This window comes from Quercus robur, chromosome 9, assembly GCF_932294415.1.
Source record: "Quercus robur chromosome 9, dhQueRobu3.1, whole genome shotgun sequence".
NCBI classification, from domain to species: Eukaryota; Viridiplantae; Streptophyta; class Magnoliopsida; order Fagales; family Fagaceae; genus Quercus; species Quercus robur.
In genome coordinates this window covers 47,220,268-47,236,179 of record NC_065542.1, presented here as the reverse complement: position 1 = coordinate 47,236,179, position 15,912 = coordinate 47,220,268, and positions in this window count along the sequence as shown.

The window sequence follows — 15,912 nt, the reverse complement described above, 5'->3', positions numbered from 1 at the left end:
TAAAGCACGTGAGCCAATTTAACCAAAAAATGACCATCCACTCCCAAAATGAAGCCCTAATGTGCAAAGTCTTTCCGTCCAGCTTGGGGCCAATGGCAATGAGATGGTTCAATAGCCTGAAGACAAATTCCATAGGCTCATATAAGCAGCTCACTCAGGCTTTCTGTTCTCGCTTTATTACAAATAGCAAAGTCCCCCGACCCCTAAGTTCGTTATTGTCCTTATCCATGCGCGAGGGAGAGACCCTAAAGGCGTACTCGGATAGATATTGGGAGATGTACAACGAGCTGGATGAAAACCACGATGAAGTCGCTATTAGCACATTCAAAAGCGGTCTCCCTACTGAGCATGGCTTAAGGAAATCTCTCACTGGTAAACTCGTAGCCAACGTTCATCAGTTGATGGATAGGATTGACAAGTACAAAAGGGTGAAAGAAGATCAGCTACAAGGAAAAGGAAAGGAGAAGATCATTCCCCCCAAAGGGAATGATTTCAGGTCGGAACGATATAACCATAACCAGCCGAGGAGAGATTTTTCGAGACAGGCTGGATAAAGCAACATGCAAACGGTTAATGCCGTGTTCAGAGAACCAGTGCAACAAGTTCTGGAGAAAGTAAAGAACGAACCCTTCTTCAAATGGCCGGGAAAAATGGTTGGAGACCTTGCGAAACGCAACCAGAACCTGTATTGTCATTATCATCAGGACCATGGGCATACCACCGAGGATTGCAGGAATTTATGGAATCACCTTGATCAACTGGTCCGAGAGGGAAAGTTGCAACACCTTTTACACCCCTCGAGCAGCCATCCGAGCCAGGCAACGCAAGAACCTCGAAAGGATGTATAATTAAGACCTCCCACGAGGACAATACACGTCATCCTCGCCGCTCCAGGAAGAACTGGGTCATTCCCCTCCAGGGTGTTGTCTGTGGCTCGGCTTTCCGCCGAGGACAAGGAAAGAAAATCTAAAAGGTCAAAAAAGGGAAGCCCTTTAATATTAGGATTTTCTGATGAAGATAAAAGGGGAACTATCCAACCTCACGACGATGCCTTAGTAGTTACGCTGAGGATCGGAGGTTTCGATGTGAAGAGGGTACTGGTAGACCCGAGCAGCGCAGTAGAGGTAATGTACCCTGATCTATACAAGGGGTTGAACTTAAGGCCGGAGGATTTGACGGCTTATGACTCTCCCTTTATCAGCTTCGAAGGAAAGACAGTTGTACCAAAAAGGCAGATCAGATTACCCATCCAGACCGGGTCAGAGGTAGTGGAGGTGGATTTTATCGTGGTCGATGCCTACTCGCTCTACACAGCAATAGTGACCAGGCCATGGATCCATGCCCTAGATGTCGTGACTTCCACACTTCACCAAAAGGTGAAATACCCGTCCGGAGGCCAAGTGGAAGAGATTCGTGGAGATCAGGCCATGGCTAGGCAATGTATGGTGGCCGCCATCTCACGTCGGTCCAGGGCCGAGTCCTCGGCTCCTGAAAGCTTATAGCAACCAGCCACCTCGACGGGCATGTTAGCAAGCCAGCCGAGGAGATAAAGTGTGAAAGTTTGGAAAAGTTTATCGTTGACAAGGACCCAGAGAGATTTTTCCAGGTCGGCTCAGAGTTGCCTCCTCAAGAGAAAGAGGAGCTGGTCAAGTTTCTAAGGAGAAATGTTGACGTGTTTGCATGGGACCCTTATGATGCCCCAGGGGTTGACCCTAGTCTCATTTGTCACTACTTGAATGTTAATCTATCTTCTATTCCAAAGAAGCAGCCACCCCGACATCCCTCGAAGGAACAAGCCAGTGCCGTTAGAGACAAAGTGATGAAGCTGAAAAAGGCAGGAGCTATTAAAGAAGTTTTTTACCCTGAATGGCTGGCAAATACGGTGGTGGTGAGGAAGAAAACGGGGAAGTGGCGAGTCTGCGTGGACTTCACAGACTTGAATAAGGCATGCCCGAAAGACCCATTCCCCTTACCTCAAATTGACCGATTGGTGGATGCAACTGTAGGCCACCCTCGAATGAGCTTCCTGGACGCCTTCCAGGGCTATCATCAGATACCCCTTGCACTAGAGGATCAGGATAAGACGGCGTTCATGACACCCGTCGGAAACTATCACTATAAGGTAATGCCTTTCAGACTAAAGAACGCAGGGTCAACTTACCAAAGGATGATGACCAAAATGTTCGAACCACAGCTAGGCAAAGTTATTGAAGTCTACATAGACAATATGGTCGTAAAAAGTAAAATGGTGTCCGAGCACATGAAAGACCTGGAGATCATCTTCAACATCTTAAGGGAGCACAAGTTGCGGCTCAATGCTTCCAAGTGTTCATTTGGGGTCGGATCTGGGAAATTCCTAGGCTATATGGTAACCCACAGGGGAAAGAAGTAAGCCCAGATCAAATCAAAGCGATTAATAGCCTATAGGCTCTTCGAAATCCAAAAGAAGTGCAGAAGCTCATTGGCATGATCGCAGCATTAAACCGGTTCACATCACGATCTGCAGACCGATGTCGACCTTTCTACCTCTTGATAAATAAGTGGAAAGGGTTTGAGTGGTCGGAGGATTGTGTCCGGGTCTTCCAGCAACTTAAGGAATACTTGTCATGACCACCCATCATGTCTAGCCCTGAGGCAGACGAGGTACTGTTTGCATACATAGCAGTAGCCCCTCATGCTGTAAGCCTGGTACTGATACGGGATGATAATGGAGTACAGCGACCAGTGTACTACGTAAGTAAATCATTACATGAGGCTGAAGTACGCTACTTACCATTGGAGAAAGCAATTCTGGCAGTAGTGCATGCCACGCGGAAACACCCTCATTACTTTCAAGCACACACGGTCATTATTCTAACACAGCTTCCCCTTCGATCGGTGCTCTGAAGCGCCGATTACACAAGGAGGATCGCCATGTGGAGTGCGCTCCTCGGTACTTTTGACATTAAATACATGCCTAGGTCCTCTGTTAAGGGTCAGGTCCTCGCGGACTTAGTCGCAGAATTCACAGAACCCTCTGTAGAAACAATAACTGAGAAGGAAGACATGGATGGAAAATCAGTTGGCACAATCTCGGCACGAGAGATCTTGCGTTGGGAAGTCTATGTGGACGGGGCGGCCAACCAAAGAGGATCTGGAATTGGGCTAGTTCTAATATCGCCAGAAGGTATTGCTATTGAAAAATCGCTAAGACTCGGGTTCTTGGCTACGAACAACGAGGCCGAGTACGAGGCTTTACTTCAAGGAATGATGATGGTTCAAAAATTGGGTGGAAAGGCAATGGAAGCGTTCTCGGACTCAAAATTGGTCGTTGGCCAAGTGATGGGCGAGTTAGAAGCTAGAGATGCTAGAATGCAAGGATATCTCGGCCGGGTTAAACGCCTGCAGTCAGACTTTGAATCCTTCAACCTGACACATGTTCCTAGAAGCAAGAACACACATGCGGATTCCCTAGCCACTCTAGCCACATCCTCTGCACATAACCTGCCAAGAATAATCCTTGTTGAGGATTTATGCCAGACAAGTTCAATTAGAGGAGAGAGAGCTCAGGTCCATCAGGTTAGAAAGAGTCCTAGTTGGATGGATCCTATAGTGAACTTCCTCAAGGACGATACATTACCAGAAGGAAAGCTGGAGGCCGAGAAGATACGGAGGAATGCTCCTAGGTTTTGGTTATCAGAAGACCACAAACTATACCGGCGCTCCTATTCTGGGCCGTACCTATTATGTATACACCCAGAAGAATCCGAGTCCTTGCTTGAAGAGTTACATGAGGGGATTTGTGGAAGTCACACCAGAGGGAGATCGCTGGCGCACAGGGCACTCACCCAAGGATACTGGTGGCCGAACATGCATAGAAAGGCCCAAGAATATGCAAAGAAGTGTGATCAGTGCCAGAGATTCGCCTCAAATATCCACTAATCCAGAGGAGTCCTTAACCCCCTCTCCAGCCCCTAGCCGTTTGCTCAGTGGGGTTTTGATATTATCGGTCCTTTCCCCAAAGCAACAGGGAATAAGCGATACATAATAGTCGGAACTGATTACTTCACCAAATGGGTGGAGGCTGAACCTTTGACCAACATCAGGGATGTGGATGCCAAGAAATTCATTTGGAAAAACATTATTACATGCTTCGGAACTCAACACACACTCATCTCGGACAACGGTCTCCAATTTGATAATAAGAACTTCAGGGAGTATTGCTGCGAGTTTGGGATCACTAACCGGTACTCCACTCCTGCCTACCCCCAAGGAAATGGACAAGCCGAGGCCGTGAACAAAGTCATAGTGAGTGGACTGAAAAAGAGGTTGGATGAGGCAAAGGGAAGATGGGTGGAAGAGCTCCCACATGTTTTATGGACCTATCAGACGACGCCGCGGCGATCAACGGGTGAGACTCCCTTTTCAATGACTTATGGGGCCGAGGCCATACTCCCAATCAAGAACAGCTTCCCCACATTGAAGTCTAACACCTTTACCCTAAACAATAATGACGAGTTATTGGGGAGAAGTCTAGACTTAGCCGAGGAAAAAAGGGAAAAAGCAATGATCCATATGGCCTGCTATCACCAGAAGCTAAAGCAGGGGTATGACGTTAATGTAAAGCTGCGACCTTTGAGTCCAAGTGACCTCGTGATGAGAAAGATTCTCGGCAGTGCTAAAAACCCTTCCTGGGGCAAGCTGGGACCAACCTGGGAAGGACCGTACCGCATCACATCTGTGGCCGAAATAGGTGCTTATTATCTAGAAGACTTAGATGAAAAAACTGTACCTCGCCCATGGAATGTAAATAATCTAAGAAGATATTATTATTAATGAAAATAGCTTTGCCTATGTTTTGTTCCACAATCATCGCACACCCATTGGTCTAGCTGCATCTATTCAAGTTTTAAACAGAACTTAAGTCCTGAATGGCTCCTCGGACCACAGACTTAGGGGAAATTAATAACTTACAGCATCTCTACAAGTTTTAAACAGAACCTAAGTCCTGCATGGCTCCTCAAACCACAGACTTAGGAGAAATTAATAACTTACGGCATCTATTCAAATTTTAAACAGAACCTAAGTCCTGCATGGCTCCTCGAACCACAGACTTAGGGAAAATTAACAACTTACGGCATCTATTCAAGTTTTAAACAGAACCTAAGTCCTGCATGGATCCTCGGACCACAGACTTAGGGGAAATTAACAACTTACGGCATCTATTCAAGTTTTAAACAGAACCTAAGTCCTGCATGGATCCTCGGACCACAGACTTAGGGGAAATTAATAACTTAAGACATCTCTACAAATTTTAAACAGAACCTAAGTCCTGCATGGCTCCTCGGACCACAGCCTTAGTTGAAATTAATAACTTACGGCATCTCTACAAGTTTTAAATAAAACCTAAGTCCTGCATGGCTCCTCGGACCACAGCCTTAGGGGAAATTAATAACTTACGGCATCTCTACAAGTTTTAAACAGAACCTAAGTCCTGCATGGCTTCTCGGACCACAGCCTTAGGAGAAATTAATAACTTACGGCATCTCTACAAGTTTTAAATAGAACCTAAGTCCTACATGACTCCTCGGTCCACAGACTTAGGGGAAATTAATAACTTACGGCATCTATTCAAGTTTTAAACAGAACCTAAGTCCTGTATGAATCCTCGGACCACAGACTTAGGAGAAATTAATAACTTATGGCATCTCTACAAGTTTTAAATAGAACCTAAGTCTTGCATGGCTCCTCGGACCATAGCCTTAGGGAAAATTAATAACTTATGGCATCTCTACAAGTTTTAAACAGAACCTAAGTCCTGCATGGCTCCTCGGACCACAGACTTGGGGAAAATTAATAACTTAGAACTCTTGTGCAAATTCGAGGTACGTGCGTAGTTTAGTATAATTGCAACTATCATTCTAAATTCGCTGCACGGCATTCCTTTTTTCTTATTCGTTTATATTTGTTTATATTGTTGCAAACGGTAAATAGAGGAATGGTATTAATAAACATCAGAAGAGAATGGAAAAAAGAACATTCTATATTAATAAGCCGAGGTCAATACAAAGAGAGGTCTTTACAAAAGAAAAAAATAATAAGACAACTCTCGTTCCAAAAAAAAAAAAAAGTACAGGAATTAAAAACCTAGAAGCTAAGCCTCAGCAGGAGGATTTTCTTTCTGCTCTGGCTGAGGAGCAGGAACCTCGGAAATGGACTCCTTGGCAGGATCCTTGGCTTTATCAAGCAGAGGGATGGCATCAGGAATAGCCATGGCCTGCTTAGAAGCTTCAGGGGCGCCGTCAGGAACCTCTCGGATCTCCGGAGGGAAGAAGACCTTCTCGGGCAACCTCAGCGCCGAATCTGCAGGAATCCCTGCAGCATCAAGGGCATGAGCCCATGAGATGCTGCAATAATCCCTACACACCTCTAGAATCTCCTCGGAGAGCCTGGCTTCAGTTTCTTCAGCCCCAAGCTGATAAGCAGCTTTCTTTTCAGCCTCTGCAGCCTCTCGAATCAGTTGAGCCTCTTCTTTAGCCCGCCGAACCTCCTCCTCAGCTTTTTGTAGCGTAGCCTTGAGATCCAGCACTGTTTGCTTTTCAGTGGCAAAGTTGGTCTCGGTCATGAACAACTTTTGGCGCTGGTCCTCGGCTTGAGTTTCGGCATTTTTTAGTCCGGCCAGAGCGCTCTTGCGGCCTTTCTCCGCCTCTTTGAATTTCTCCGCAAGTTAAAGGTTCTCTTGCTTGAGGGACCCCGCGGTTTTCTCCACCTCTGCCCAAGATTGGGCCTTAGCTTCAGCTAAGTTGCGGTTGCTGCGGCAGTACTCCTCAGCCACAAACACCTGCTAAGTGATCTACCAATAAAACAAAACTATCTTAAAATGCAACAAGGTCTAATGATTTAATGAAAGGGTAAAAGAGTCACTTACCATTGCAAGGTCCCTCTTGAGGGATAGAAAGAGCTCGGGCTGAGAGAACCGCCTGTAGGCCTCTATATCCCGAGGGAGGAGTACTGACTGCTCCAAAGCCTTAGCTATGTACCCTGCTCGGCCCCTGTTGTATTCTCAGACCGAGGCAGTGTAAGGGATAGCAACCCCATCTACCTCCAACTTCGGGCTCCAAGTGTGTGGATGAACACGCACTTCAGCCCGGTTCTCCTCCTCCCGGCTTTCTACGGAGGAAGCCATTTTATTCTTTTGCCCCCGGGTGGGTTTTTGCTGCTTGCCCGGGCAGGGCACCACCTCGCCTTCCTCAGGGATTTCAGCCGGCCTTTTCTTTTTTAGATCCGGGTTAACCTTGAGGCCGAGGTCAGAAGGAACCTGAGGAGTGACAAGAGAAAGGTCCTTGGTCTGCAACTGAGCAGGCACCTTAAAAGATTGACCTTTTCCTCGGGAGACCATCAAATCTCGTAGGCTTTTTCCTTTTCCGGTTATATTGTCTACTTCTTCTTCTGAGGAGTCTTTCGAGCAGGTTATAATAATTGGAGCGCTGACCACAGAATTTCGATCCTGCTCTCCTTCAGGGTCCGAAAGCTCAATCAAATGGGCTTTATGAACCTCCTCTTTGAAATAGAACTCGTCTATCTCCTCCTCAAGAGAAAGACGAGATGATTCGGTCTCTCCTTCAACTGGCGCAGCAACTTCAAGGTTGTCTGACGGAGGCAATTGCACAACTGGTGGAGGATTCCGAACACCAGGTAGCACGACTGGCTTGAGATCTTGTCGGGCTAGAAACTTGGGCTTGGATACATCAATCCTAGCCAATCTTGGACTATCAGCTTTTATGGCGTGGCCAATGGCTTGGAAAGAACGAGTTAGGGGTTGGTAGCCCAAAACCAAATGAGCCGCGCGTAGCTGCCCGTCCTCGATAACGTAGATTTCTGACCTTAATAGATAATTCAAGGCCTGACCATTTACGTGGCTCAGCTTCAGAGCAACTTGAGCTTTATCTGCAAAATATTCGAGAAGGAGATCAGAGTTAAGTTATAATTTTTTTTTTTTTCGATTCTTAAGCAAAAAAAAAAAAAAAAAAAAAAAAAAAAAAAAAAAGAATCCAAAGAGCTAAGCCCCCTCCCTAAAGGATTGGCCCTAAAGGCGCCGCACCTGGAATTCCTACCCGAGTTGGACAATGAAAACCATCGCTCCACTCTCCTGAGACAATGAGGAAATCATCCTTCATAGTCTTATTGGATATGGGAAGGCAAGAGATTAGCCTAACCACCTCAGACCGAGATTTAAGGTAATACCCTCCCTTCTCGACGTAGTGGCACTCGTACAGGTGAACCACATCATGCCAGGTCAGGCCTAAACCTATCCGCTCGTTCAAGACATCTATGCAGCCTAATACCCTGAACATGTTTGGAGCGCACTGATGCGGTGTCAACCTATGGTGGAACAAGTAGTCCCGGGTAATCCTACGCATGGGAAGTGTCATTCCTCCTTCTATAAAGACAATCATAGGAATGACAACTTCACCCACGTCTCTATCTGTCAGTACTCCTTCTGGGGACAATACCGCAGAACCATCCCCTACGGGATGTGGTATTTTGCCCTAAAGGCCTCCATGGCAGCCGAAGTGTCTACGAGGTCCTTGAATCTACCCATCTAAGTTGAACTGGAGGGACGGGAATAAAAAACGAGAAGAAAAGTGAAATCCGAGGAGAAATTCGAAACAACGAAACAAACGGAACTTACGAGTATCTTCACAAACGACCAGTAAGATGCTTGAAAATCTCTTCTAGGAAGGACGCTTCGCAGAAACGGTTATAGAAATTTGAAGAACGGAAGTGTTCGTAGATCTCTGGGTGCTGGAGTTCTCTGGACTTCTGATATGCAGATAAAAAAGAAAAAATGAGCCTCTCTAGTGCTTTATATAGCAAGAGGGAGAAAGAGAAAATCAATCCCGCTCAAGAATTCAAGGAAAAATGCTGGCCGTCAGATCTACGCCTCTCCGTTGGATAAATGAGACATAAAGTTACCTGGAGTAAATGGCCGCGCCTCGTAAATTGTAGCGCGTCAAAAGTGACTACCCACACGCGCGAACCAAGATCTCATTAATTCCATCCTTTGTAATGTCAAAACCCCGCTTTTCTCCTCGGAAGGAGATCAAAAACTGGAGTTTTGAGGGGCTATTGTGGGGACCGGCCCAAAATAATAGGTTGGCTAGGCCCTGGGCCCGTCCGAGAACTAGTCTATCCGAGGAGACATCGTGGCCCTGAATCCTTATTTAGGCCCACTAGGGCAAAGAAAACATGTCCAAGGAGTAATTCTTTCTCGGACATTGCAAAATCTGGATCAAAGGTGCATCCCAGCTACTGTAATCCACCCTCCAAATACGTAAAAAGAAAGGAAACCCAAAATATCTCAGCAAAGGCTGCCACCACCACATTAAATGCACCACAACTACTCTCCTGGCCGCATTAATGAAGAGAAGATCCCTGAACAGTGCTACCTTGGCCACTGCAACTCACAAAGAACTGATAAGGGTGTCTGATGGGACAGGTGCTCAAGTAGGGGTTTGGATGATCAACAAGTGTAAAACCCAGATGATAGGAGATGGCCTATATAATATGTAAAAGTCCCCCAAGAGTGAGGGACAGAAAAAAAAAAAAAAAAAAAAAAAAAAAAAAAAAAAAAAAAAAGTGGAAAGGAACAGGAGAGAAATCTTACTACATGAATATATGCCCATGAATCAAATTTCAAGCCTGATCATTTGACAAAAATCTTTCTCCACATCTATCTTTTTCATTCTTGTTTCTGTATTCTCTTAGCCTATGCAATAAACTGTTTAAGCTAACTGAAGCCAAGTTCTTTAGCCCATACTCTACAAAAATTCATTGTGTGGAATTTCTTGGGTCAAGACTTGACCGACAAGGATTGGGCCATTGAAATTGTGCCCCTACACATACAATTTTCCACTTGAAAAAAAAAATCAATATATTTTAAATTTTGATTTCTCGAAGAATTAGCAATAAGAAGATGCCAATCCTTCAAAACAACTAAAAATAAACAAAAGCTAAAAGCCAAAAATAAATAAATAAAAATCAATACAGTTTTGAATTTCGATTCGTTCAGGAACCAAAAACACAAAGATCACAATTCATTCAAAATTACCAAAATATAAAACTTAAAAAAAAAAAAAATAGTAATAAAATCAATATTGCTTTGAATTTTGATTCCTTTAAGGAACCAGGGAAATGAAGATTACAATTCAAGAGCGAAAAATCAGAGAATATACAGATAATGATATCGTTGGGCAGAACGGAGACGAGAGGAATATCGGAGAACGTACAATCTGATCTAACAACGGAGACGAGAGGAATATCGGTTAAGGAGCTTTTGAAAGCGTATCGTCGCAAATGCTCTTTGAGACCGTAGCATCCATTGCAAGTGAAGCTCGAGATGAGTACGAACGGCACGAGCACATCACCAATGGCGACGAGCAAAGGCAGTGACGACATAAGGAGCGACACCACCATTGCCACCATGAGAGAACGGCATTGTAGAGGGTGTTTGGAGAGATATACAGAGAGAGAGAGAGATGATGCGGAGAGGCAGAGAGAGAGAGAGAGTGACGGTGAAAGAGGTTTAGGGGTTTTTTTTTTTTTTTTTTTTAATAAATAATATGGGTCGGGTATGGATAATATCCATACCCTACCCGAACAATTCAGGTAATACTCATACCCTACTCGGTTAAGCTCTACATATAAAGAAGCGGGTATTACTCGAAATATTTGGATCGGGTAGGGTTGGATATCCATTATCTAATGGGTATGGCCATCCCTACTTAGACCCATCGATAATCATTCAGCATAATCAATGCTTGGTTAACCATAGAGGTATTAGGTTTATATGACAAGACCCAATTCTATTGTAAGCCTATGTATGCCTAATCCTAACATTCTCTTCCTATATAAACCCTACTTAGGGTTCATTGTAACTAAGTGATTTGAGATTATAGTGAAGATATAGCCGTCAGCTCCACATAGCCAGGATCATCAAGAACATCTATGTAAACCACTTTGTTCCATCTTTGCCAGACCAAATATGCAGTGATGATAATATGAACAAAAGCATACACTCAAATGTGTGGACCTAAGCTTAAGGCTACATTCTAATGGCCGATGTCACCTTTTTGACCAATCTAACATAAAGAAGCCAGGGAAAAAATAGCATACAGCTAAGTAATGCAATTCAATGACAGGAATAGAATCAAGTAAGGTTCAGTCCTTAAATGCTAATTTTGTTTGTTTTTTACTCGTTAAAAACTATTGCTGGTGGGGAATAGTTGTTGACAACCATGACTCATCATAAACAATGAACAAAAAGATGTTTTCTCATCATATACAATGAACTAAAGATGCTGTCGGTTTGAGCAGCAAATAGCGAGCTTGATTTGTACTGTTATAATTTTTATTTTTTATTTTTTAAGTATGATTTGTACTGATAAATCTTTAATTCAGATAGCATATAGAAATTGGCTAAATGTAACGCTCATCAAGTTCCTAGTACAAATAGATCCCAGAGAAATATAAAGTCCAATAGTACAATTAACCGGACTCAAATTGTTGAAGGCATAGATGATTGCATCAAAAAGTGATCTTTCTTCTCAATTTGTCAAACTACTAACTACAACCAATAATTAATAACACAAGATCACAAAGGACCCTTGCATCATGATTATGAAACAAATGCATATGCAGGAACGAACAACAACAATTTTTTTTCCCTGAGAAATGAGAAATGATTGGATTTTATGGAAACAACACAATTACAATTTACAAAGCCAATTATATCAAAGCAGAAGCTGCTAGCAACATTTTGTTACAAGCAAATTAGCAAGAAACTGCAAGATGTGAATCCATCAAGTTAAGACCATATTTGCATAATTGGTAATAGTACCATATAAGTTAAAACCAAAACAACAAGTTGTTGGAGTATGTGTGTGTTTCAAACACTTAATGTATGTTTGTGTCCCACATTGGTTAGGAATGAATCTTGTTATGAGTTTATAAGGCTTTGCACATCTTAGGTGGTAAGTTGGATCACAATGGGCTAGGTGTTGGCTTGGGCTTGGGTTTGGGTTTGTTACATCATTCTTGGGCCTCATTCTATTTTTTCCATTCTTTTCCTTTCAGCCTTTTTTTCTAGTTCTGCCCGTTGGGCATTAATTGAGCAGCCCGTTGGGGCATTAAATGTGTAGCCCGTTGGCTTGCACAATGGCTGTTACACTTGCAGCCCTTCAGCCCTCATTAGTTAGTATATAAACCCTATATTCCCCTCTTTAGCTCTTAAGTTTTTCAGCTATAGCAGCCACCTCTCTTCCCTCTGTTTTTGCTCTGTTTTTTTTTTGCTCATCTCCACTAAAAATTTCAGCATCAATTTTTAGTTTTAAGGAAAGGCAAATTAAGGTTGTTCCTAGTTCTTCTTGCTTGAGTGTGTGATCAACTTGAAGAAATTACTATAGTCTAATCTTGGGGGGTTGTTCGGCCAAGAGAGCCATTCACACCGAGTTCTACTCCGGGTGGCACGAATCAACCTTTAAAGACAACGCATTTTGCGTGATTCTATAGTTTGTGAGATCTTTCTAACTCTATCTATTTATTTTTGTCATTGCTAATTTTTTAGGGTTTGTATTGTTGAATCAAAACTTGTTTATTTAGTCATATTTTCCAACAATTTTAAAGGTTGATATTTGTTTTTTAAAAATGAAAAAACAAGTTGTTGATTCTCTTAAGGTCATTTCGGAAATTACAAAGCTTGAGGCTTTTGATGGAAATAATTTTAAACGTTGGAAAGAAAGGGTTTTGCCCATCTTGGAATTTACCGAAATTGATCGGGTTCTTTATGAACCTAAACCCGAAGAAGATCCTAAAAATATAGCAAAATGGGAAAAAACGAATAAATTGTGTGTTCATACTATTAAATGTGGTTTATCTAACAAGTTGTTTGATAATTATTGTCATTTTACTTGTGCTAAAGATTTATGGGATGAACTTAATGGTCGTTATGGGTTTGAGGATGAGGGTGCTAAAAAGTTTGCTACGGCTAAATTTATGTCTTTTCAAATGGTTGAGGAAAAAAGTGTTTCTAGCCAAATTGAAGATTTTCAAAAATTAGTATCCGACCTAGCTAAAGAGGGTGATGTTTTACCCGAGAGGTTTGTGGCTCATGGCTTAGTGTTTAAGTTGCCGGACTCTTGGAAAGAGTATAAACACCGGTATAGCCATCATAGAACCTATTTGAATCTTCAACAAACTATCGTTGATATTCAAATTGAAGAAACAAATAGGATGTCGGAAAATGTTTCTAGAGTTAAGGAATTTACTTCCAAGGCTAATGTTGTAGAGGGAGGACCTTCTAGACCTCCACAACATAATAAGAAACGTGATTTTAAGGGAAAAGGAAAATTTCATAATAAAAATAACCCAAATCCTCAAATCCAAAAGAAAAAGGGTAATTGTTTTATTTGTGGCAAGGTAGGTCATTATGCGGCAACATGTAGGGCGAGGAGCAATTTCAACAACAATAAGAACAACAACAAAGGCTCTACATCAAATAAGGCAAATGTGGTGCAAACCGAAGAGATTATTGCGGCAGTGGTGTGTGAGGCACAATTGGTGACAAAAGTGAAGGGATGGGTAGTTGACTCGGCTTGCACAAGACACATTGGTGCATTCAAAGAAGAGTTTAGCTCCTACACTCCTATGGCGGAAGGCACTGAATGTGTCTATGTTGGGGACAATAGGTCCGTGCCGGTGAGTGGTAAAGGGAAGATACTCTTGAAGCTAACTTCCGGTAAAACTCTTTCACTCAATAATGTCCTTCATGTACCTCACTTTCGACACAATCTCATTTCGGTACATTTGCTTGGTAAGGCTGATATTAAAGTTTTATTTGATGGTGGCATAGTTACTTTAACTAAGAATGAAGTTTTTGTTGGTAAGGGCTATGATGATGAAGGTCTTTTTGTACTTAATGTTGATCAAGTTATTAATGAAAAAGGTTCATCTTCTTGTGCTTACTTAGTTGATTCCATTGATGTTTGGCATGGTAGACTTGGACATGTTAATCTTGGCTATATAAAGAAAATGAAAGAATGTGGAATTATTAACTCACTAAGTGAAGCTAATATGGACAAATGTGAAATTTGTGCCGAAACTAAAATCACCAAGAAACCTTGTAAATCCATAACAAGAGAAACCAAACTTCTTGGATTGGTACATAGTGACTTGGGTGATTTAAAACACACTATGACTAGAGGTGGTAAAAGATTTTATGTGATCTTTGTTGATGACCACTCTAGATTCACTAAACTTTATTTACTAAGAACCAAAGATGAAGCTTTGGAGATGTTTATAAAGTATAAAAGTGAAGTTGAGAACCAAAAGAATAAAAGGATTAAAAGACTTAGAACCGATAGAGGTGGTGAATATGAGTCTAATCCTTTTAAGGAATTTTGTGAACAAAATGGCATAATACATGAGGTAACTCCACCTTATTCACCGGAATCTAATGGAATAGCCGAAAGGAAAAATAGAACTCTTAAAGAGATGATGAATGCTATGCTTGTTAGTTCCGGGCTATCTTCCAACATGTGGGGGGAGGCCATTCTTTCGGCTTGCCATATTCAAAATAAGGTACCTCATAAGAAAACCGGTAAAACTCCTTATGAACTTTGGGAAGGGCGTAAGCCTAACTTGGAATATCTCAAAGTGTGGGGGTGCTTGGCTAAGGTCATGCTACCCGAACCTAAAAGGAGAAAGCTTGGTTCTAGAACATGTGATTGTGTGTTTATTGGCTATGCTTGTAATAGTTCATGCTATAGATTTCTTGTCATCAAAAGTGATATATTAGAATCATACACTATTATTGAATCCGAAAATGCCATATTCTTTGAGCATGTGTTTCCTTTGAAAAATAAGGAAAAAGAATTACATGATTCTCTTGAAATTTCTAATGACCTTGTTAATGATGTGCAAGAAATAAGAAGGAGCAAGCGAGCTAGGAAAGAAAAGGATTACGGTAACGATTTCCTTGCCTATGTCGTTGAAGATGAACCTGTAAGTTACTATGATGCAATTAAATCCGTAGATGCACCTTTTTGGTTGGAAGCAATTAATAATGAATTAGAATCTATTATGTCTAATCACACTTGGGAATTAGTTGAGCTTCCACCCAAGGTTAAACCTATTGGTTGCAAATGGGTGTTTAAAAGGAAATTAAAACCGGATGGTACAATTGATAAGTTTAAAGCTCGCTTAGTAGCCAAGGGCTATAAGCAAAAACATAATGTGGATTATTTTGATACTTATTCTCCGGTTACTAGAATTGCATCTATTAGAATTTTATTTGCCATTGCTTCTATTTACAAACTTGTAGTACATCAAATGGATGTTAAAACTGCTTTTCTAAATGGTGATTTAGAAGAAGAGATTTATATGGAGCAACCCGAGGGTTATGTAGTTCTTGGACAAGAACATAAAGTTTGTAAGTTAGTTAAATCTTTATATGGTTTAAAACAAGCACCTAAACAATGGCATGAAAAATTTGATAATGTTATGCTTACACATGGGTATGTGATCAATGGTGCCGATAAATGCATATATAGCAAGTTTATTAATAATGAAGGCGTTATTATATGTTTATATGTTGATGACTTGCTTATATTTGGAACTAGCCTTGATGTTGTGCATGATGCTAAACACTTTCTTGCCTCTAATTTTGATATGAAAGATTTGGGTGAGGCAAATATAATCTTGGGCATCAAGATCCTTAGGGATAATGATTGCATTACACTATCACAATCTCACTATGTAGAGAAAATTCTTAAAAAGTTTGAACACTTTGATATGTCACCTATGTCTACTCCTTTTGACTCAAAGGTGCACTTGGTTAAAAATCGTGGTAATAGTGTTTCACAAGCTAAATATGCA